The sequence below is a fragment of the Dasypus novemcinctus genome, chromosome 11, assembly GCF_030445035.2.
Source record: "Dasypus novemcinctus isolate mDasNov1 chromosome 11, mDasNov1.1.hap2, whole genome shotgun sequence".
Taxonomy (NCBI): Eukaryota; Metazoa; Chordata; class Mammalia; order Cingulata; family Dasypodidae; genus Dasypus; species Dasypus novemcinctus.
The window spans coordinates 5,089,641-5,114,928 of NC_080683.1; positions in this window are offsets into that span (position 1 = coordinate 5,089,641).

Here is a 25,288-nt window from a genome sequence, read left to right on the forward strand (position 1 = left end):
AAAGAAAAAAAAGGAAAAGAGAGGAAAATACACTAAATATAAGATAGGGACCATAGTTAGAAAAAATACATTAGAGAAATATAACAGCAGATTTGAAATGTTAGAAGAACAAATAAGTGAATTTAAAGACAGGGTAGGGAAGTGGATGTGGCTCAACTGATGGAGCATCCGCCTACCATATGGAGGGCCCAGGGTTCGACCCCCAGGGCCTCCTGACCCGTGTGCTGAGATGGCCCACGTGCAGTGCTGCCGTGTGCAAAGAGTGCCCTGCCATGCAGGGGCGCCCCCGCGTAGGGGTGCCCCACGCACAAGGAGTGCACCCCGCAAGGAGAGCCACCCTGCGTGAAAAAAGCGCAGCCTGCCAAAGAGTGGTAAACACACACGGAGAGCTGACGCAGCAAAATGACGCAACCAAAGGAGACACAGACTCCCAGTGCTGCCTGATAATGCAAGCAGATGCAGAACACACAGTGAAGGGACACAGAGAGCAGACAGCGGGAGGGACAGGGAGAGAAATAAATAAAATAAATCTTTAAAAAAATAAATAAATAAAGACAGGGTATTTGAAATTTGAAAAGACAAGAGAAGAAACAGAGAAAAAATTGAACAGGGTCTCAGGGAACTAAATGACAACATGAAACACATAAACATATGCATTATAGGTGTCCTAGAAGGAGAAGAGAATAGAAAAGGGGTAGAAAGAGTATTTGAGAAAATTCTGACTGAAAATTTTTCAACCCTTATGAAAGACATGAATATCAATATTTAAGAAGGACAACATACCCCAAATAGAACAAATCCTAACAGACCTATTCTGAGTCATCTGCTGTTCAGATTGTCAAAGGCCAAAGGTCAAAAGAGGATTTTGAGAGTAGCAAGAGAAAAGTAATGTATTACTTACAAGGAAACCTTAATAAGGTTAAGTGCAGATCTTTCCTCAGAAAACCATGCAGGAAAGAAGGCAGTAGAACAATATATGGAAGGTACTGAAAGAGAAAAACTGCCAGTCAAGAATTTTTTTTATCCAGCAAAACTATCTTTCAGAAATGAAGGCGAGTTTAAAGTCTTTACAAACAGGGAACCAGTCTTGGTCCAGTGGTTAGGGCATCCGTCTACCACATGGGAGGTCCGCGGTTCAAACCCCGGGCCTCCTTGACCCGTGTGCAGCTGGCCCATGTGTAGCGCTGATGTGCGCAAGGAGTGCCCTGCCACACAGGGTTGTTCCCCACGTAGGGGAGCCCCATGCGCAAGGAGTGCGCCCCATAAGGAGAGCCGCCCAGCGCGAAAGACAGTGCAGCCTGCCCAGGAATGGTGCCGCACACATGGAGAGCTGACACAGCAAGATGACGCAACAAAAAAGAAACATAGATTCCTGTGCTGCTGACAACAACAGAAGTGGACAAAGAAGACACAGCAAATAGACACAGAGAACAGACAACCGGGGGGGGCAGGAGAAATAAATAAATCTTTTAAAAAAATAGTCTTTACAAACAAAAAATGAGAGAGTATATTACTAAGAGACCAAATCTGCAAGAAATATTAAAAGGTGTCTTACAGCCTGATAGGAAAAGACAAGGGCAAGAGTCCTAAAGAAGAGTGTAGAAATGAAGAATAAAAGAGAAATTGAAAGGGTTTAAGGGCAGACAATAGTAAGATACGATAGCAGAAAGCCAAAGGATAAAATGGATGGAGTAAGTAATGCCTTTATAATAGTAATACTGAATGTTAATGGACTGAACTCCCTGATTAAAAGACATAGACTGATAGAATGCATAAAAACACATGAGCCAGGTTTTTGTTGTCTGCAAGAGACTCACCTTAGAGCAAGGACACAATCAGGTTGAAAGTGAAAGGTTTGTAAAAGATATTCCATGCTAATTGCAACAACAACAACAAAAAGAGCAGGCGTGATACTAATATCAGATAAAATAGATTTTAAAAGCAAAACTGTTATAAAAAATGAGGTAGGTTACTATACATTTATAAAAAGGACAATTCACCAAGAAGAAATAACAGTAATAAATAGTTATGCACCTACCATAGGTGCCCAAAAATACACGAGGAACACACTGGCAAAATTGAAGGGAGAAATAAACCTCTATAATGACACTGAAGACTCCAGTCCTCCACACTCAGCATTAGATAGAACATCTGGACAGAAGATAAACAGAGAAACTGAGAGCTTGAATAATATGATAAAAGAACTAGATCTAAATTGGCATTTATATAGCATTACACCCTAAAACCCAGGGCCTCCTAACCCGTGTGGAGCTGGCCCACATGTAGTGCTGATGTGCGCAAGGAGTGACATGCCACGCAGGGGTGTCCCCTGCTTAGGAAAGCTCCACGTGCAAGGAGTGCGCCCTGTAAGGAGAGCCGCCCCACGTGAAAAAAGCGCAGCCTGTCCAGGAGTGGTGACACATACATGGAGAGTTGACACAGCAAGATGACGCAACAAAAAGAGACACAGATTCCCAGTGCCACTGACAAGAATGCAAGCGAACACAGAACACACAGCGAATGGACACAAAGAGCAGACAATGGGCGGGGGGGGGGGGGGGGGGGGGAAGGGGAGAGAAATAAATTTAAATTATTTTAAAAATCTTAAAAAGAAAAGAGACAAGAGGATACTATGAACAACTGTATGCCAACAAACTAGACAATGTAGATAAAATGAAGAAATTTTTGGAAACAAATGAGCAAATCACACTGATCCTAGAAGAAACAGATCTCAACAAACCAATTACAAGTAATGAAATTGAAAGTCATCAAAAACCTCTCCAAAACGAGAAGTCCAGGACTTTTTAACAACTTCACAGGTGAATTCTACCAATCGTTTAAGGAACATCTAATACTAATTTTGCTCAATGTCTTCCAAAAAATTGAACAGGAAGGAACATTATCAAACTCATTCTATGAAGCTAACTTCACCCTACTACCAAAGCCAAATAAAGATATGATGAAAAAAGAAAATTACAGACCAATTTCTTTAATGAATACGGATGCAAAAACCCTCAAGAAAATACTTGCTAAATGAATCCAAAAACACATAAAAAGTTATACATCATTATCAAGTGGGCTTTATTCCAGGAATGCAAGTATGGTTCAACATAAGAAAATCAATCAGTATAATATAGCACATTAATAAATTGAAGAAGAAAAATCACACAGTCATTTCAATTGATGCAGAAAAGGCATTTGACAAAATACAATATCCTTTCTTGATAAAAACTCCAAAAGATAGGAAGAAAAGGAAACTTTATCAGTATGATAAAGTACATGTAGGAAAACTCACAGCTAACATTATACTGAATGGTGAAAGACTGAAAGCTTTCCTACTGAGATTGGGTATAAGACAATGATGCCCACTCTCTCCACTGTTATTCAATATTGTGCTAGATGTTCTAGCTAGAGCAATTAGGCATGAATAAAAGGCACCTAAATAGGAAAGGAGGAAGTAAAACTTTCACTATTCACTGATGATATGATCTTATACTTAGAAAATCTCAAAAAATCCACAATAAAATGATTAGAACACATTGACAATTTCAGCAAAATGGTGGGCTACAAGATTAATATGCAAAAACCAGTACCATTTCTACATACTACTAATGAGCAATCCAAGGAGGGAATCAGGAAAAAAAAATTCCGTTTATAATAGCCACTAAAAGAATCAAATATTTAGGAATAAATTTAACCAAGGATATAAAGGACCTGTATTCAGAAAACTATAAAATATTGCTAAAAGAAACCAATGATGATCTAAAAAAAAAAGGGGAGGACATTCTAAGTTCATGGACTGGAAGACTAAATACCATTTAAGATGTTAATTCTACCCAAACTGATCTACAGATATAATGAAATCCAATAAAAGTTCCAATATCCTTCTTTGTAGAATCGGAAAAGCCAATTACCAAATTTTTCTGGAAAGGCAAGGGCCCATGAATAGCCAAAAATATCTTTTTAAAGAAGAACAGGGAAGCGGATGTGGCTCAAGTGATTGGGCTCCTGCCTACCACATGGGAGGTCCCAGGTTCGGTTCCCAGGGCCTCCTGGTGAAGGCGAGCTGGCCTGTGTGGCGAGCTGGCCCACACAGCAAGCTGACACAACAAGATGACACACAAAAAAGGAGACACAGAGGAAAGACAGTGAGAGACACAACAACTGGGGAACTAAGGTAGCTCAAGCGATTAAGTACCTCTCTCGCACACTGGAAGGTCCCAGGAGTGGTTCCCAGTGCTTCCTAAAGAGAAGATGAGAAGAGAAGATAAGCAGACCCAGAAGAATGTGCAGCGAATGGACACAGAGAACAAAGAGCAAGTGCAAGTGGTGGTGGAAGAGGAATAAATTTAAAAAAATAAAATACAAAGAACAAAGTTAGAGGACTCTCACTTCCAGACTTAAAAGCATATTATCTAGCTACATGGTAATGGGAGGTGGATGTGGCTCAGGTGACTGGGCCCCGGTTTACCATTTGGGAGGCCCTGGGTTCGATTCCTGGGGCGTCCTGGTGAAGGCAAGGTGGCCCATGCTGCCTTGGAGAGCTCATGGCCCGTGGCACCGTGGAGAGCTGATGGCAGACAGCAAGTGCAAACAAGAAGGGGGCGGTAGAATAAATTAATGAAATAAAATAAATAAATCTTAAAAAAAAAAAACAAAAACCCAGCATGGTACTGACATAAAGATAGATTGACCAATGGAATTGAATTGAGGACTCAGAAAGAGAGGGAGTGGAGGTGGTTCAAGTCATTGGGTGCCTCCCTCCCATATAGGAGGTCCCAGGTTCAGGTCCTGGTGCCTCCTCAAAAGAATATGAGCACACAATGAACAGACACTGAGAGCAGATGGCCAGTGCAAACAATGAGGGGAGGGGGAATAAATAAATAATAAATCTTAAAAAAAAGAGAGAAACAGACCCCATGGTCAATTGGTTTTTGACAAGGGTGTCAAAACCATTCAACTGGGTCACAATAGCCTGTTCAACAAATGGTGCTGGGAAAACTGGATATCCATATCTAAAAGAAAGAGGAACCCTATCTCACACCTTATACAAAAATTCATTCAAAATGGATCAGTGTGGGACTGGGTGTAGCTCAGTGGTTGAGTGCCTGCTTCCCATGTACCTTCTTAAAAATAAATAAATAAATTTTAATAAATAAATAAAGATGAAGAAATACGGAAACTTATTAAAAATGGATCAAGGAACTAAAGATAAAAACTAGAACCATAAAACTCTTGGAAGAACATACAGGGAAACATCTTCAAGATCTTGTGGTTGGTGTGGTTTCTTGGACCTTACACCCAAAGCATGAGCAACAAAGGAAGAAATAGGTAAACGGGGCCACCTCAAAATTAAATACTTTTTAAAAAAGCAATTTTATTGAGATATATTCACAAACCATACAGTCTATCCAAAGTGTATAATCAATGGCTTTTAGTATAATGACAATGTTGTGCATTCATCACCACAAGAATTTTTAAAACAATTTCATTATTCCAAAAAGAAAAACTCCACCCCCCTTAGCAGTTACCTCTCAATCCCTCTATCCTTCCCCTGCCCTACATAACAACTAATCTAATTACATTTTTATAAATTGATTTATGTTTACATTTTTATAGCAAATCAATTTTACTGATACATATTAATAAAGCATACAATTCATACCAGGTGCACAATCAATTGTATTTGGTATAATCACATAGTGAGCATTCATCACCTCAGTCATCATTAGATCATTTTCATTATTTCAATAATAATAAAAATAAAACAAACAAGGACATTTTTCACATCTCAATCTCTCTAGCTTCCCTTGTCATACATAGCTGCTATTTCTGGCTATTCTTGCACAATTAATTATTTATTTATTAAGCAGATTTATTGAGATATATTCATATACCATACGACCATTGTGTATAATCAACAGCTTTTAGTATAATCACAATGTTATGCATTCCTGCCCACAAAAGTTTTTAAAACAATTTCATTACTCCAAAAATAAAAGCTCCACACTCCTTAGCAGTCCTTCCCCAGCCCTACTTAACCACTACCCTAACTTCATCTTTATAAATTAATTTATATTTATATTTTATATAAATGGAGTCATACAATATATATTACTTTGTGTCTGGTTTATTTCACTTAGGTTAATATTTTGACTGATAATAACAGTTTAGATTATTAGCATATATTTGTTCAATATCAAAGAAAAACAACCTATATAACCAATTCTACCATATTCATATTTCACATGCGGTTTTATGTTATACACTTCTGTATTACATTTTTTAGCTTTCCTTTTAGTAATATACATAACCTTAGACTTTCCCTTTAAACCCTTTCATACCGACATAATAGTACTGCCAGTTACAGACATTATGTTGTGCTTTCACCTTTTCTATTCATTTCCAAAGATTAACACACATCATTTTTACCAATTCTGCACAAGTGAATCCTCAGCTCAGCTTTCCATTCTCTAACCCCATTCTATTTCTGCTGACCCATGTTCAAGTTATTAACTCCAAGAGGTTACACAGTATATTTAGTTCGTAATAGCACAGTCATAAAGTATTTGTCCTTTTGTCACTCAACATAATGTCCTCCAGGTTCATCCATGTTGTCATACGCTTCACAACTTTGTTTCTTCTTTTTTTTTTTTTTTTTTTTAATGTATTTATTTTTTTTTTAAAGATTTATTTATTTTTATTTATTTAATTCCCCTCCCCTCCCCCGGTTGTCTGTTTTCTGTGTCTTTTTTGCTGCGTCTTGTTTCTTGTTTCTTTGTCCGCTTCTGTTGTCGTCTGGAAGTGTGGGCGGCACCATTCCTCGGCAGGCTGCTCCCTCCTTCGCGCTGGGCGGCTCTCCTTATGGGTGCACTCCTTGCGCGTGGGGCTCCCCTACGCGGGGGACACCCTGCACGGGGCGGCACTCCTTGCGCGCATCAGCACTGCGCATGGGCCAGCTCCACACGGGTCAAGGAGGCCCGGGGCTTGAACCGCGGGCCTCCCATGTGGTAGACGGACGCCCTAACCACTGTGCCAAAGTCCGTTTCCCTGTTTCTTCTTATAGCTGCATAATATTTCATTGTGTGTATACAGCACAGTTTATCCATTCGTCAGTTGATAGAAACCTGGGTTGTTTCCATCTCTTGGCAATCGCAAATAACGCTGTTATGAACATTTGTGTGAAGAAGTCTGTTCATGTCCCTGCTCTCAGTTCTTCTGAGTATATACCCAGTAGTGGTATTGCAGGGTCACGTGGCAAGTCTACATTCAACTTCTTTAGGAACTGCCAAACAGTCCTCTGTGGTGGCTGTACCATTCTGCATTTCCACCAACAGTGAAAAAGTGTTCCTATCTCTCCACATCTTCCAACACTTGTAGTTTTTTGACTTTTTAATAGTGGCCATTCTAATAGGTGTGGAATGAGATCTCGTTGTAGTTTTGATATACATTTCCCTAATCACTAGTGATGTTGAACATTTTTTCATGTGTTTGTTTTTTTTGTTTCTTGTTTTGCCATTTGTATTTCTTCTTTGGATAAATGTCTATTCAAGTCTTTTGCCCATTTTTAAATTGGGTCATTTGACATTTTGTTGTTGAGTTGTAGCACCTCTTTTTTATAGCATGGATATTAAACCCTTATCAGACATGTGATTTCCAAATATTTTCTTCCATTGAGTCAGCTGCCTTTCCCCCTTTTGACAAAGTCTTTTGAGGAGCAGAAGTGTCTCATTTTAAGGAAGTCCCATTTATCTATTTTTTCCTTTGTTACACTTGCTTTGGGTGTAAGAGCCAAGAAACCACCACCTACCACAAGTTCTTTACGATGTCTCTCTACATTTTCTTCCAGTAGTTTTATGGTCCTGGCTGTTATATTTAGGTCTTTGATCCATTTTGAGTTGATTCTTTTATAGGGGGTGAGATAGGGGTCCTCTTTCCTTCTTTTGATTATGGATACCAGGTTCTCCTAGCACCATTTTTTAAGACTGTCTTGTCCCGTTAACATGGCTTTGGTAGGTTTGTCAAAAACCAGTTGGTCATAGAGGTGAGGGTTTATTTCTGGGCTCTCAATTTTATTCTACTGATTGATGTGTCTATCTTTATGCCAATAATATTCTGTTTGAATACTGTAGCTTTTCAAGGTCAGACAATGAAATTCCTCCCTTATTGCTCTTCTTTCTTAGAACACTTTTGGCTATTCAGGTGCACTTTCCCTTCCAAATAAATTTGGTAATTGCCTTTTCTATTTCTGTAAAGTAGGCTGTTGGGATTTTGATTGGTATTACATTGAATCTATAAATCAGTTGGGGTAGGACTGACATCATGATATTTAGTCTTCCAATCCATGAACACAGAATGTCTTTCCATTTGTCTAGATCTTCACTGATTTCTTATAGCATTGTTTCATAGTTTTCTGAATATAGGTCCTGTACATCTTTGGTTAAATTGATTTCTAAGTATTTGAGTCATTTTGCTGTTATTGTAAATGGAATTTTTTCCCTGATTTTCTCCTTAGATTCTTCAATGCTAGTGTATAGAAACATTACTGATTTTTTCTAACAGTTGCCATAGTCTCTTTCTCTCTCTTTTTCTTTTTAAAGAAGCTTTAGATTACATAAATGTTACATCAGAATTATAGAAGGTTCCCATATAAGCCACCCTCTCCCCCTCCCACACTTTCCCTCATTAACAACATCTTTCATTAGTGTGGAATATTTGTTATAATTGATGAACACATATTGAATCATTGCCATGGTATATTGTTTACATTAACCATGGTGTATTGTTTACATTAAGTTTACACTTTGCACCACACTATTTTATAGATTTTTATAGGTTTTGACTTGTATCCATCATTGCGATGTCATGCAGGGCAATTCCAATGTCCCCAAAATGCCTCATGTTATACCTATTCTTCCTTCTCCCTCCTCTATGAACCTCTGCCTTTATATCAATGATACTTCTTCCATTGCTAGAATAATAAGAAGTATATTTTTGTTCATGCCTCAATCTTGAGGATTTTGGGATGGTGATGCCCACCCTGTTTCTGATTGCAAGGGGCTTTAGATCCCATGGTGCAGATGGATGAACCTGTCTTGCTTGCAGTTGTAGATACTCTCTGTTTTTTGGGGATGGACATTGTCCATCATCATCCTTTCCACAGTTGTCCTGGGTAAGTCCAATGAGCTGGAGAGTAGATGTGGCAACTCTGCCAAAATTCAGGGCTCAACTGGCATATGAGCAGACCATTGATTTAAGTCTCTGGGGCATATACTTAATGAGCATAGTGCTAACTATAGGTTCAAACCAAAGGGGCAGAAGAGTCATGTGCAGGGAAATTATAAATGAATTTTACTCTATTACATTGGGAAGCATATATTCCAAAGTAAGTCCCACTGACAAAGTGCCATATTCCTGAGATTGTCTGCCCTGCTTATAGAGTCTAGATGTCTCTAGAGTCCTCAGGAGCCCCACTATTTGAGGCATTGTTCACAAAGCAGTCAATGATGAGATGTGCATAAGCATAATCTCTGGAATGACTTCCCAGCTCACTTTGAAATCTCTTAGCCATAAAACTCATTTGTATGTAATATTTCCATCTTTTAGTCAAGGTCTTTTTTGAAATGCATCACTAGTTGGGCTTAGTAATAATCCCTATGTGCCAGGGAGGTTCATCCCCAGGAGTCATGTCCCAAGCCTGGGGGAAGGTAGTGCATTGATATACTGCATTTGGCTTAGAGAGAGGCCACAGTTGAGCAACAAAGAGGCTTTTAGGAGGTAACTCTTAGGCTATATCTATTACTAGGCTAAGTTTCAATTTTACAAGAATGTAACAGGACTTCCCAGGATGGGAATTCAATATTCTTTCGGTTATTGTGTGGGTCTCCACCCACTGAGACAACATCCTATGACCATGTAAACATATTCATATACTATAGAGGCATATCCCAGGTGCACCCCTCTGCACAGATCCCCCCATCACTGACATCCCACACCAGTGATCCTCCCCTGCTAGAGTTGTAACCCTTCTGCAATCAAAACTTCCCCCAAAACAAAGCCAAAATATAAACAAATAAAATAATTAAATAATTAAAAATTTCACTATTTTCAGATGACATGATCCCATACATAGAGAGCTCTGAGAAAATGACAACAAAGCTTCTAGCGCTGACAAACAAATTCAGTAAAGTGGCAGGATATAAGATCAACATGAAAAAATCAGTAGCATTTTAGGGGGAGCAGATATGGTTCTGGCTGTTGGGCACCCACCTCCCAATGGGAGGTCCTGGATTTGGTTCCCAGTGACTCCTAAAGAAGACAAACAACAAGCAGACAATGAGCAAAAACAATGAGCAGATAGCAAAAAACAAAAACCAACAACAAAAATCAAATGAGCAGGGAGCAGATATGGCTCAAGCAATTGGGTGGCCACCACCAGCATTTTTTTTGTTTCCGGCGCCTCCTAAAAAAAGGAAAAACAGGCAATGAGCACGCAATTAGCAAACAGATGAGGGAGCCATTTCGGGGGCTGGGGAAAGAAAAATAAAATAAAATAAAATGACTTTTTAAAAAATCAGTATCATTTCTGTACACCAATAATGAGCAATCCAAGAAGGAAATTTAGAAGAAAAAAATTACATTACTGATTTTTGTGTGTTGATTTTTGTATTCTGCCACTTTGCTGAACATGTGTATTAGCTCAAGTAGCTTTCTTACAGATATTTCAGAATTTTCTAAATATAGAATCATAGCATTCACGAATAGTGAGAGTTTTACTTGTTTTCTGATTTGGATGTTTTTTTCTTGACTAATTGCTCTAGCTATAAATTCCGGCACAATATTGAATAACTGGTGGTAGTGGGCATTCTTGTCTTTTTCCTGATTTTAGAGGGAAAGCTTTCACCCTTTCCCCATTGAGTACGATGTTGGCTGTGGGTTTTTCATATATGCCCTTTATCATACTGAGGAATTTTCCTTCTATTCCTATCTTTGGAAGTGTTTTTATCAAGAAAGGATGCTGTATTTTGTCAAATGCCTTTTTTGCATCCATCAAGATGATCAGGTATTTTCTCCTTTCGATTTGTTATTGTAGTGTGATTTTCTTATGTTGAACCACCCTTGCATACCAGGAATGAATCCTACTTCCTCATGGTATATAAGTTATTTGATATGCTCTTGGATTTTATTTGCAAATATTGTGTTGATAATTTTTGCATCTATGTTCATTAGAGAGACTGATCTGTATTTTCTTTTCTTGTAGTATCTTTATCTGGCTTTGGTATTAGGGTGATGTTGGCTTCATAAAATATGTTGAGTGATTTTTCCCTCCTTTTCAATTTTTTGAAAGAGTCTAAACAGGATTGGTGTTAATTCTTCTTGAAATGCTTGTAGAATGAACCTGTGAAGCCATCTGGTTCTGGACTTTTCTTTGTTGGGAGATCTTTGAATATGATCTTTAAATATGATCGGTTTGTTAAATTTTGTCAGTGTAGATTGTGCATTTCTAGGAATTTGTCCATTTCATCTAGGTTGTCTAGTTTATTCATGTACAGTTTCTCATGATATCTCTTATGATGCTTTTTATTTCTGTGGGGGTCAATCATAACTCCCCCCTTTCATTTCTGATTTTACTTATTTGCATCTTCTCTTTTTTTCTTTGTTAGTCTAGCTAAGGGTTTGCCAATTTTATTGATTTTCTCAAAGAATCAGCTTTTTGTTTTGTAAATTTCCTTTATTGTTTCTGCTCTAATTTTCATTATTTCTTTCCTCCTGCTTCCTTTGGGAATTGCTTGCTGTTCTTTTTCTAGTTTATCCAGTTGTTCAGTTAGATCTTTGACTTTAGCTCTTTCTTCTTTATTTTATTTTATTTTTAAAAAAATATTTATTTTTTTTATTCCTCTCACCTTCCCCCTCCTCCACCCGTTATCTGCTGTGTCCTTTTGCTGTATGTTCTTCTGTGTCTGCTTGCATTATCCTGTGGCACTGGGAAGTTGTGTGTCTTTTCTGTTGTGTCATCTTGCTGCGCCAGCTGTCCATGTGTGCGATGTCACTCCTGGGTGGGCTTAGCTTTTTTCACGTAGGGCAGCTCTCCTCGTGGGGCGCACTCCTTGCATGTGGGAAACCCCTATGTGGGGAAAGCTCCTGTGTGGCACAACATTCCTTGCTCATGGCACCAGCACTGAGCATGGGCCAGCTCACCACACGGGTCAGGAGGCCCTGAGGATTGAACCCTGGACCCTCTATATGGTAGACGGACGCTCTATCAGTCGAGCCATGTCGCTTCCCTCCCATACGGTAGGTTTCCCTCTTTCTTCTTTATAATGTAGGAGTTTAAGGCTATGTGTTTCCCTCTCAGCACTGCCTTCACTGTATTCTATAAGTTTTGATAAGTTGTGTTCTTGTTTTCATTATCTCAATATATTTAATGATTTCACTTACAAATTCTTCTTTGATCCACTGATTGTTTAGGATGTGTTTTTCAGCCTCCACACATTTGTGAATTTACCCCTTTCCCATCTATTATTTATTTCCAGTTTCATTCTACTATGATCTGTATAATTTCAATCTTTTTATATTTTTTGAGACCTACCTTGTGACCTAACATGTGTTCTATCCTGGAGAAAGATTCATGAGCACCTGAGAAGAATGTATAACCTGCTGATTTGGGATGTGATATTCTGTACGCAGCTGTTAGGTCTAGCTCATTTGTCACATTGTTCAAGTTCTCTGTTTCCTTGTTGATCTTCTATTTAGTTGTTCCATCTAATGATGTGAGTTGTGTGTTGCAATCTCCAATTATTATTGAAAAGGTGTCTGTTTTTCCCTTCAGTTTTGCCAGAGTTTGCCTCGTATACTTTGGGACACCCTGGTTAGGTGCATAGCTATTTATGACTGTTATTTCTTCCTGGTGGATTGTCCCTTTCATTAATATACAATGATCTTCTGTAGCTCATAACTTTTTTGCATTTAAAGTCTGTTTTGTCTGATATTAGTATAGCTGCCCCTGCTCTTTTTTTGGCTCCTGCTTGTGTGGCGTGTCTTTTTCTGACCTTTCACTTTCAGCTGGTTTGTACCCCCGGGTCTGCGTTGAGTCTCTTGTAGGCAACATATGGGTGGATCATGTTCTTTTTATTCACTCTGTCAATCTATATCTTTTGACTGGGGAGTTTAGTCCATTCACATTCAATGATATTACTGCAAGTGCATTATTTACTTCTACCATTTTATTATTTTGTTTTCATATGTCATACCTTATTTTCATCTTATTTTCTCTTTTGGTTATTCTTTCTGCTATTCTTTCCTTCTACACTTTCCTCCAAGCCTCTCTCTCCTGTCTTTTTCTTTTGGGCTGTAAGTTCCGTTTAATATTTCCTGCAAAGGTAGATTCTTTTTTTATGAACACTCTTTGTGTCTGTTTATTTGTGAATATTTTATATTCACCTTCATATCTGAAGGACAGTTTTGCCAGATAAAGAATTCTTAGCTGGCAATTTTTCTCTTTCAGTATCCTAATTGTGTTAATCCACTGTCTTCTTGCCTCCATGGTTTCTGATGTAAAATCTGCATGAAGTCTTACTGGTCATCCCTTGGTGCTCTCAGAATTTTCTCTTTATCTTTGATGTTTGACATTCTGAGTAGTATTGTCTTGGAGTAGGTCTATTCACATTTATTCTGACTGGGATATGCTGTGCTTCTTGGACATTTAAGTTCATTTCTTTCATTAGAGTTAGGAAGTTTTCAGCTGTTATTTCCTCAAATACTCTTTCTGCCCCCTTTCCCTTCTCTTTTCCTTCTGGAACTCCCGTGACACATATGTTGTTGTAGCTCATGTTATCATTCAACTCCCCAAGCCCCTGTTCAATTTTTTCCTTTTTTTTCTTTCTTCGAGTTCAGCTGTTGTGTCTTCTGCATCACCAATTCTTTCTTCTATCATTTTGAGTCTGCTGTTGTGTGTCTCTAATGTGTTTTTGATCTCTTTAGGATTGTGCTTGTTAGTTGTTCAAATCTGGGCCATGGACCCAGTAATGGGTTGCAGACTCACTTCCAAGGCTCTTGGGGAGAGAGGCTGGAAAGGCCCACAAAAGGATGACTTATTTACCTTTGCTTAAGCTTTATTTTTTTACTCCCCCTCCCCCTCCTTTTTCTCCTCCCCTCCCCCCTCCCTCCCCCATCCTGCTGTTTTTTGTTGTCTGTGTCCCTTTGCTGTGTGATCTTCTGTGTCTATTTTTCTCTCTCTCTTTTGTCTTCTCTTCTCTTTTTTTCTCCTCTAGGATTCACCAGGATTCGATCCTGGGGACCTCTGATGTGGAGGGAGTTTCCCTGTCAGCTGTGCCCCCTCAGTTCCTGGTTTCTGCTGTGCTTCACCTTGACTCCCCCCTTCGCCTCTCTTTTGTTGCATCATCATCTTGCTGCATGACTCAGTTGCATGGGCACTGGCTCACTGTGTGGGCACTTGGCTGGCCGAGCAGGCACTGGCTCACTGGGCGGGCACAGCTTTACCAGGAGGCCCCAGGGATGAAAGCCTGGTCCTCCCATGTGGTAGGCGGAGGCCCAATCACTTGAGCCACATCCACTTCCCACTTCCTTACTTTTAATTTCCTCATGTGCACTTCCTGGTTGGCCAGCAGATGGCGCTCTCGGACAGGCCTCTCAGTTCAAAGCCCGGTGGGCGTGTTCTCGCTGCAAATGGACCAGACCAGTGTAAGGGAGGATCCACCTGGAGGCTAAGAGCCTCCTTACTCAAACTTTCTCAGAGGTTGTTCTCCAGCCTTTGCTGGCAGCCCCCTCCACCCCCCCAATAGTTCCACTCCCCTCTGCATTCTCGACCACCATTCCCAGTCAGCAGGGAGGGTGATTAAGAGGGCTGGAGCTCTTTGGTCCTGTGCTGGCTCCAGAGGCAAACGGTGGTGCAGCCTCTCCCAGCCTGGAGGGACTCGTGGAAAGAGCAGACCAAATGTATGGGTCAGAGCCGAGTCAGCCTTAGGCACTGCCCGCTCTCTCCCAATTCCTGGCGAGGTGGATCCCTGGGGCCCCCTTTGTCTGTAGCCACTGGCCCAAGGTCTGAGAATTCAAAATTGTGTACAGGGTGGGGGAGGGAACCTGCAGCTGCAGCTTTAACCGCAGTTTTGCTGTCCAGATTCTTTTCCTTTGTCCCTCTCTTCTGTGCGGTGTCCAGCCTTTCCCTGGTGTCCTAAATCCTAGCACATTTTTTCCAGGCCATTTATTCCTGTCCTCCTTTTTTCTGGGCTGGGAGAGAGTCCTGCGTCTTTCTCTTTCTAGTCCACCATCTTCCTGGAAGTCTCACTTTCTAAATTAAATACTTTTGTTCTTTAAGAGACTTTGTCAAGAAAGTAAAAGGGCAGCTTACTCAATGGGAAAAAAATCTTCAGAAACTGTTACCAGATTTTATCTGGGTTCTTGGTTATGCTGCAGAAATGAATTTCAAGAGCAGGCCGGGGAAAGTGGCCATGACTCAACTGATGCAGCATCTGTCTAACATATGGAGGGTCCAGGGTTTGATTCCCAGGGCCTCCTGACCTGTGTGGTGAGCTGACCCATGTGCAGTGCTGCTGTGCGCAAGGAATGCCGTGCCACGTAGAGGCACCCCTGCGTAGGGGTGCCCCATGTGCAAGGAGTGCACCTGCAAGGAGTGCTGCCCTGTGTGAAAAAAGCACAGCACACCAGGAGTGGCGCCACACACACACGGAGAGCTGGCGCAGCAAGATGATGCAACAAAAAAGAAACACAGTTTCCCAGTGCCACTGGATAATGCAAGTGGACACAGAAGAACGCACAGCAAATGGACTCAGAGAGCAGACAACAGAGGAGAAGGGGGGAGAAATAAATAAATAAATAAATAAATAATTTAAAAAAGAGCATGCTGGGTGAGTTAGGTCAGTAATTTATTCAAGTAGGGAGGGAAGAGAAATGGGAGAAAATAACAGAGCAGGGGTCCCAGGTAGAGAGGAAGGGGAAAAGGGATAAAGAGGACTGATTTACAAGCTACAATTCCCCATTATAGATTATAAATCCCCAGGTTTACTTGCACAGCCACATGGCGGGGGAAAAATGGTGAGAGCAGTGCTCAGAGGGCAGGAATGGGTCCAGAGGCAAGAGAGCCGGGCGAGAGCGCACTCAGGCCTCAAGGTCTGCTTTATAAACTATGAATTAGTCCGCCCCTGTGCTCATGGCAGGGGAGGGTTCCAGCTGTTTGCTGTTTTGATTGATCGCCCCACCCATCAATCCCCCAGTGAGGACCCAATCATAACGTTCTTTGGGAATATCTGGGGCTTTTCTTTGCATCCAGAAGAAGTCTTTGTTCTGGGTAGCAGACTCCTGGGGGTGGGGCCTTCCTCTGCCAGGCTCCAGATCCGTCTGTTGATGCCCTATCTTACCGGCCAGCTTCAGAACCATGTGTCTGACAAGGGACCGAGCTCCATGTTCTGTAAAGAGATCACACAGCTTAACAGCGAATAGACAAGCAATCCCATTAAAAAATGGACAAGATAATTAAAGAGACATTTTTCCAAAGTGGAAATACAAATGGCCAAAAGACACATGAAAAGTTGTTCAACATCACTAGCTATTAGGGAAACGCAGGTCAAAACTAAATGGGATACCATCTCACACCATACAGAATGGCCATTAGTAAAAGAACATAGAACTTCGAGTGCTGGAGAGGATGTGGAGAAACAGGAACACTATTTCGCTGTTGGTGGGAGTGTAAAATGGTGCAGCCTCTGTGGAAGATGATCTGTCGGTTCCTCAGGAAATTAAATATAAAACTGCCATAAGATCCAGCAACATAGTTACTAGGAATGTATTCAGAAGAAATGAAAGCAAGGGTGCAAACAGATATTTGCACACCGATGTTCATAGCAACCAACATTATTCACAATTGCCATAAGATGGAAACAATCTAAGTGTCCATCAACCAATGATTGGATAAATAGAGATGAGGTATATTCTTACACAGCAATATTATTCAGCTGTAAGAAGAAGTCAATCGGGGAAGCGCATAACAACGTGGAGGAAGCTTGACGATATTACAGTGAGTGAAATAAGCCAGACGCAAAAGGAGGATAATTGTATGGTCTCACTGATATGAGCTGAATGCAATGAGGAGACTGATGGAGTTGGGCTATGAAGGGTAGGTTGGTGGGAGATGGAATGTGGAATGAGAAGGGAGAGAAGATGCTGGATGTCTGTAGAATGTTTAATCACATCAAATGTAAATATGTGGTAATAGTTTAACTTTATGGTAATACATTATAATGAATGTAAAAAACTGTTGATTTATGGGTGTGATTGTGGCTGAAACAAGTACTGAAAAAAAATTACTGTTAGTTGGAGGACAGATGGAGGATAATATTGGGAATGTATAATAACGATTTTGGAAGTAGGTGAGGCTTGTGGTTAATAATATAAATACAGGAATGTTTTTCTACTACAGGGTGTTAAGAATGTGGTGGTACATTGGGAAAATATAACTAATGCAATGTATGAGCTATAGTTAACAACAACATTGTAATGCTTTTGTAGCAAAAGCAAAATTGACACCTTATTAATTCTAAAGACTAAAAAAAGAACATACGGTTTGTTTTGTGAGGTAGGAATATGACTAAGCATTTTTTTCTCTTCTTTTTTTTTTCATCAGTAAGGGGATGTTGACTATGTCATTTACCTAATCCGTTCATCTGTGCATCTTTTGAACACTGGAGGAATAACTGAGTTAGCAGTTGGAGTTAGATGAGATAAAACTGAATGAAAAACAACTTTTTAGGAGTAATATTTCCATAACTGGTTGAGCTGCCTTTCGATGTTCTTTTATTTTTGTGAATTTGAAATAAAGTTGTTAAAAAAAAAGAGAATTTTGAAAGCACAGGAGAGAAACAGTGTGTCACACAACACAGCCTCAATAAAATTAAGTGCCAATTTCTCATCGGAAGCTATGGAGGCAAGAAGGCAGTGAAATGACACATTTAAAGTGATAAAAGCAAAAAATTGCTAACCAAGGACTCTATATCAGGCAAAACTGTCTTTCTAAATGAGGGAAGAATTAAGACATTCTTAGATAAACAAAAGCTGAGGGAGTTTGTCACAATGTGCAAAAGAGAATTCTGAAGGTTGAAAGAAAAAGACAATAGACAATAGATAGACCCTGACTGAAGAAATAAAGATCTCCAGTAAGGGTAATGACATATACATGCCAGAACTATCATTTATTTTTTGTTCGTAACTCCACTTTTCACTTTCTACAGAATCAAAAAGGTAAATGCATTAAACGTAATGGTAAACCAGTGGTTTGGTCTCCTAACATATAAACATGTAATTTGTGACAGGAATTTCATAAAGGTGGAGGGACAGGGATACAGGAATACAGTTAAGTTGGTATCAAAGCAAGCAAGTTTATTATAGATTTAGGATGTTAAATTTAAGTCCCATGGTAACTACAAAGAAAACACTGGAGAACGTACTAGCTCCTAGAGACAGAAATTAGAGTGCAGGTTGCCAGGGTGGGGCAGGGGCAAAGGGGAATTCACGCATGATGGGAAGGCGTGTGAGTAATGGAAGGTGGTGAGGGCACCACAACATAGTGAATGTGACTATTCCCACCAAAAAGGAAAACTTGAGAGTGATTGTACGTTGTACATATGTTTCTACAATTAAAAAACAAAAAGAGCAACTAAAGAGACAAGGACAATTAAATGCAGAGCATAATCCTGGGTGGGAACTAACAAAGGAGGCTAAAAGGCTGAAAGGGACATTATGGGACATATGAAAAAATTGAAATATAGGCTGTAAGCTTCAGATCAATGCAAAATTTCTTGAACTTGATAACTACACTTAAGATGGTAACATAAGTGAATGTCTTCATTCTTAAGAAAAGGATACGGTAGTATTGTGTTCAAGGAGCATGATGTATACAACCTATTCTCAAGTGTTCAGAAAATGGATAGATAGGCACATAGATAGATGATAAAACAAATGTGCCAAAAAGTTAAAAATTGGTGGATCTGGATATCTGAAGGGTAGAGGTATGTTGGGGTTTTTTGTATGGGTTTTGTATTATTTTTGTAATTGTAAGTTTGAATATATTTCAAAAAAAAAAGTATTAAAGTTTTAACCGTTGTCTGAGCTTGCTACAGGGCTGACTAAGAAATGGTTTGCTTTTATAATGGGAAGTTTATTAAGGTGAAAGCTTACAGTTCTGAGGCCGTGAAAAGCCCAAATCAAGGCACCCTCAGAGAGGTTTTCCCACCAAAGTCATCTACTATTGATCCCAGCATCTCGCCACATGGTGATCAGCCAAGATGGCGGGTCTGTGGGACTCTGCTTTCTCCTTGAACTCAGCTGTGGTCTATCAGTCATCTCTCCCTTGGCCTCAGCTCTTTGAACCTCTTGGGGCTTCTCTCCTTGAGCTTAGCTGTGGGTGAAAATGGAGTCCTTGCTGTCACATGGCTGGATCAAATACGGCAGGTTCCTTTTTCTCTGTGTCTCTGTTTATATCAGACCCAGCAAGAGGGCAGAGACTCCACCTGAGTCACGCCTCACTGACATAGTCCAATCAAAAGGGTCTCACAGCCACAGGAATGGATTGATTTTTTTTTTAAATTTTCTTTTTGGGATTCATAAAAGAACTTCAAATTGTGACAACCACACACATAGACAAACATGAATAAACTCTTCTTCACCAGTTGGAAATTTTACATTATTCTTTCTTCTCCTACAATTCATATTTCATTCACTTCCATGACATAATTTTATCTCATCTTAGTGTATTTTATACATGTAAGTCTATTGTTCATCCTATATTTCTCTACAATAAAAATATGTTTGAAAATTAGTTCTTTTTAATTTCCTTTGACCATAAGGCTAAATGTTTAAACTTTCTTCTAGATTAAACTATTGTCATTAATAGTGCAAATTGATAAAAATGACATAAATGCATTATGAGTTTATCATTATTAAATATAAGTATAAAATTTTATCAGAAAGGCATCTCCCAATGAGATTTCAAGTAGCCCATGTATTGATGACTGCATCTTGCTGGAGTGAGGCAGCATTCAGTATTAATTCTCTTCCTATTTTTTCTTCCACATTGATGTAAGGGCAAAGAGGCCTTGTTCACCTAAGTAAGTAAATGGGAATGAAAAGGCTTTTGTTATAAAATGACACTCACTTCTTTGAACTCCTTCTGAATTATATGTCAAAAATCACATAGTGAGCTATGACTCAAATTATTTTCAGTGTTATTTAACTGACAACTCAACTAGGTCCTCCTTCAGTTTCCTTGAAAGCAAAGAATTAGAAACCATGTAACTTATAAAAGGAGTCCTTACTCAGTCATTAGAGTCATTCACTTTCTTAGCACCAAAACCAATATTTCACATTGTTACTTTCTTTGGCAACCCAAGTGTTTTTACATTTCCTCCACCTTGAAAGAAGGGAATGGAGCAAAAGTGAAAAGGGAAGGGAAAGGAGAATCTGTAGAACAATTCTCATCCAAATCAGCTTCAGGAAAAGGACATATAGAAAATAGAGGATGTGGGAAACGATATGTTTACAACTGGGCATGCCCTCATACCCTTCACAAGGTTTTTATGTACTCTTAAGGATTGCACAATGTAGGTTGAAGACCACTGGTATAGAGGGGTGTTTTAGTTTCTTAGTCTGATTAAAGTTAAAACATATACCATGAAATGGTTTGGCTCAAACAGTGGGAACTTACTTGTCTACGGTTTTGTGTTTTTGTTTTCATTCATCTCAAGATATTTCCTAGGGCAGCGGACTTGGCCCAGCAGTTAGGGCATCCGCCTACCACATGGGAGGTCCACGGTTCAACCCCCGGGCCTCCTTGACCCGTGTGGAGCTGGCCCATGTGCAGTGCTGATGCGTGCAAGGAGTGCCCTGCCATGCAGGGGTGTCCCCGCATAGGGGAGCCCCACGCGCCAGGAGTGCGCCCCGTAAGGAGAGCCGCCCAGTGTGAAAGAAAGCACAGCCTGCCCAGGAATGGTGCCGCCCACACGGAGAGCTGACACAACAAGATGACACAACAAAAAGAAACACAGATTCCCATGCCGCTGACAACAACACAAGTGGACAAAGAAAACACAGCAAATAGACACAAAGAGCAGACAACCGGGGTGGGGGGGGGGAAGGGGAGAGAAATAAATAAATAATAAATATATATATATATATTTTAAAAGATATTTCCTAATTTCCCTTGTGTTTCTTCTTTGACACATTGGTTGTTTAACAGTGTGTTGCTTAACTTCCACATAATTTTAAGTTTTCTGTAGTGAACTCTTTTACTTTTTATCTATAAATGTAATAATATTTTTTAAGATTTGTTTTTTGTTTACCCCCCCCCCCCATTGTCTGCTCTCTGTGTCCATTCACTGTGTGTTCTTCTGTGTCTGCTTGCATTCTGTCAGTGGCACCAGGAATCTGTGCCTCTTTTTGTTGCGTCATCTTGTTGTGTCAGCTCTCCGTGTGTGCGGCGCCATTCCTGGGCAGGCTGTGCTTTTTTTGCACAGGGCGGCTCTTCTTGTGGGGCACGCTTCTTGCGTGTGGGGCTCCCCTATGTGAGGGACACCCCTGCATGGCAGGGCACTCCTTGCGCGCATCAGCTCTGCACATGGGCCAGCTCACCACATGGGTCAGGAGGCCCTGGGTTTGAATTCTGGACCTCCCATGTGGTAGGTGGATGCTCTATCAGTTGAGCCAGATCTGCTCCCCTAAATGTATTAATTTATCTTTCATTTTTGGCAAGTTATTTTGCTGGATTTAGGATTCTTGGTTGACAGTGTTTTGTTTTTCTTTAAGGACTTTAAATATATTATCCCACTGACTGCTGACGTCCACGGTTTCTGATGAGAATCTGCTGCTAACCTTCCTGTAGATTCCTCATACGCGGCAGGTCGCTTCTCTCTTGCTGCTTTCAAAATTATCTCTTTGTCTTTGGATTTTAACAATTTCACTACAACGTGTCCTCATGTAGACTTCTTGGAATCTATCCTGCTTGGAGTTAATTGGGATTCCTGGATGTGTATGTTCATATATTCCCAGATTTGGGGAGTTTATGACCACTATTTCTTCAAATTCTTTTTTTCTCGATTTGTGGGGGGCTACAGGGGAGGGGGCTCCCTCCCTGTCAATGAGATGCTCACAGATTATTCAGCCACTCCAAGCCTGGGCCCTGGGGCCGGGGACTGGGCATCTGGGCACGTTGCCGTCATCTCAGATAGGCACTAGGGAGGTGTAGGGTGCGGCCTGGCTGATCGTACAGGTGTGTTTGGTGTAGGCGCTGAGTGAGGGTAGAATTACAGCAAGGGCCTTGATGACGAAGAACACAACGGCACTGGCTGCCTGGCCCAGGCCTTCTTGATGAAGGCGGCAACTCTCCTGGCCATCTCGTGGTGATGTGGAACACTCTCTATTAAAACTCTTTTACTGCCCCTTTCTCACTCTTTTGTTCTCTGGGATTCCAATAATGCATATGTTGGTACACTTGAAGCTGTTCCACATGCCACTCAAGCTCTGCTTCCTTTTTCTCATTTTTTCTTTCTGCTCCTCACATTGGATCATTTCAGTCTTCTTACTTCAAGTTTACGGATCATTTCTTCTGCCTATTCAAAGCTCCTGTTGAATCTGTCTAATGAGTTTTTAATTTCAATTATTGGGCAGCGGACTTGGCCCAGTGGTTAGGGCGTCCGTCTACCACACGGGAGGTCCACGGTTCAAACCCCGGGCCTCCTTGACCCGTGTGGAGCTGGCCATGCGCAGTGCTGATGCGCGCAAGGAGTGCCCTGCCATGCAGGGGTGTCCCCCGTGTAGGGGAGCCCCACGCGCAAGGAGTGCACCCGTAAGGAGAGCTGCCCAGCGCGAAAGAAAGTGCAGCCTGCCCAGGAATGGCACCGCCCACACGGAGAGCTGACACAGCAAGATGACGCAACAAAAAGAAACACAGATTCCCGTGCCACTGACAACAACAGAAGCGGACAAAGAAGAACAAGCAGCAAATAGACACAGAGAGCAGACAACCAGGGTGGGGGGGGAGGGGACAGAAATAAATAAATAAAATAAATCTTAAAAAGAAATTCAATTATTGTACCTTGCAGCTGAAATTTTTGTTTGATTCCTTTTTATAATTTCCATCTCTTTATTTTGCTGAAAAACATTTTCCTAATTTCCTAAAGTTCTTCATATGTGGATTCCTTTAACACTGAGTATATTTAAGACAGTTGAATTAAAGTGTTTGAAAAATAGTTACAGGGAAGTGGACTTGGCCCAGTGGTTAGGGCGTCCGTCTACCACATGGGAGGTCCACGATTCAAGCCCCGGGCCTCCTTGACCCGTGTGGAGCTGGCCCATGTGCAGTGCTGATGCGTGCAAGGAGTGCCCTGCCATGCAGGGGTGTCCCCCGCGTAGGGGAGCCCCACATGCAAGGAGTGTGCCCCATAAGGAGAGCCGCTCAGCACGAAAAAAGCACAGCCTGCCCAGGAATGGCGCCGCCCACACGGAGAGTTGACACAACAAGATGATGCAACAAAAAGAAACACAGATCCCCATGCTGCTGATAAGGATAGAAGTGGTACAGAAGAACACACAGTGAATGGACACAGAGAGCAGACAACTGGGGGTGCAGGGAGAGAAATAAATAAAAAATAAATAAAAGAAAAGAAAAAAGAAAAATAGTTACAGTATATGAGCTTCCACCTGCTACATGGTTGAGGGATGGAGAATGTTAGCTGTTCCATGAGGGAGAAATTCAATCATATTTTCTGAAAATTTATCAGCTTCTTCCTTCAGCTTTTCCCTGAATTCTGCACAGTTCCACTAGAAGACAGAGTTCTAAAATAACTGATGCAGGCAGCTCCTGCCAGTGCAATCATTATTTTGATGGGGAACAGATTTCCACACTCCTCTCATGTTTTCATTATAGTACTTTCCACAGTGTAATTATTTACTCATTGGTGTTCTAGTCTTCATCTGTGTCTTTCTTTTCTTGCAGCTGGAATCTAAGCTTGATGAAGGTGGAACCAACACTGTCTTGTCCAGTCTTTTTAGTATACTGGACACTCAAAAGTATTCCTGAATGAATCAGTGAATAAATCAATGCTAAATAAAAGGCTTATGGAAGTAGTTCCTATCAAAATAAAAGGATATATTGATCAAAATCTAGTTTCTAGTTTTATTTCTTTGAATACAAAGGCAATTTTAAGCTCTTTCGGTTAAATCTTGAGAATCTGACATTCAGTTTTATCTCTGCTCACATCCCAAATCTCCTAAAAATGGCAGTAAATGAATAAAAAGAACACAGGCCCACAAGGACAAAGAGAACAGAAGGGATAACATCAGACAAGAGAAGCCAACATTTTAGAAACTGGAAAGCTGATAGAGCTGAGAGAAGAGTGGTAGCCGACTTTGACGACCTGAGAAAGTAAGGTTTAAGGGTGAAACTGCTGTGGTCAACAGGAAGCAGCCTGATTCCTGAGGAGAACATCGGGAAGACACAGAAATTAACTGAGGTTCCAGTTCTCTCGGAGCGCAGAGGTGCAAGGAAAGGGTGAGCCCCAGGGTGCTGAAGGAGCTAAGAGACCCCAGAGCCAGGTCACCCCACATCGTGCGGTCAAGCATCCTTCCAGCCCCACCCAGGCCCACCCGGCACGCTGGGCGAAGACTAGGCAGAGGCCAAACCGAACTGCTTTGGGCCTTAATGACACCAAATCCAGCCGAGAACAGGGCTGAGGATCCGCGCTGGGACCAAGGGCTTTAGCGAAGGGCGCTATGCCTAGCAGTGAGCGCTCCAGCTCCTAGCTGGATCCCCAAATGCTGGTAATCTACTTTCTTTTTTTTCACTATTAACCATAGTCCATGGTTTACATTAGGGTTCACTGTTTGTGTTATAAAGTCTTATGTTGTTGTTTTAAAATTTTTATTCTAAAACGTCCCCTTTAAGCCACATTCAATTATATAATTCAGAATATAATTAACATAAATGAATTATGTGTTGGAATAGTAATCCCCTTTCAACTCCCAGAATTGAAGCTCTGAGGAAATTGAACTGCTCAAAGAGAAATATACCTGCAAATATTGACTATTGGGCAATATTCAAAGAAAAAAGCAAAGCTGGATTCTCTCCCAATCACTGCCTAGTGAGGACTACTGGCACACCAGCTTCTTAGTGCCTCTCTCCTTTTTTGTAACCAATCAATTTTATTGACACATATTAATAAGCATAAATCCATCCAAAGTGTACAAAGTATTTGGTATAATCATATAG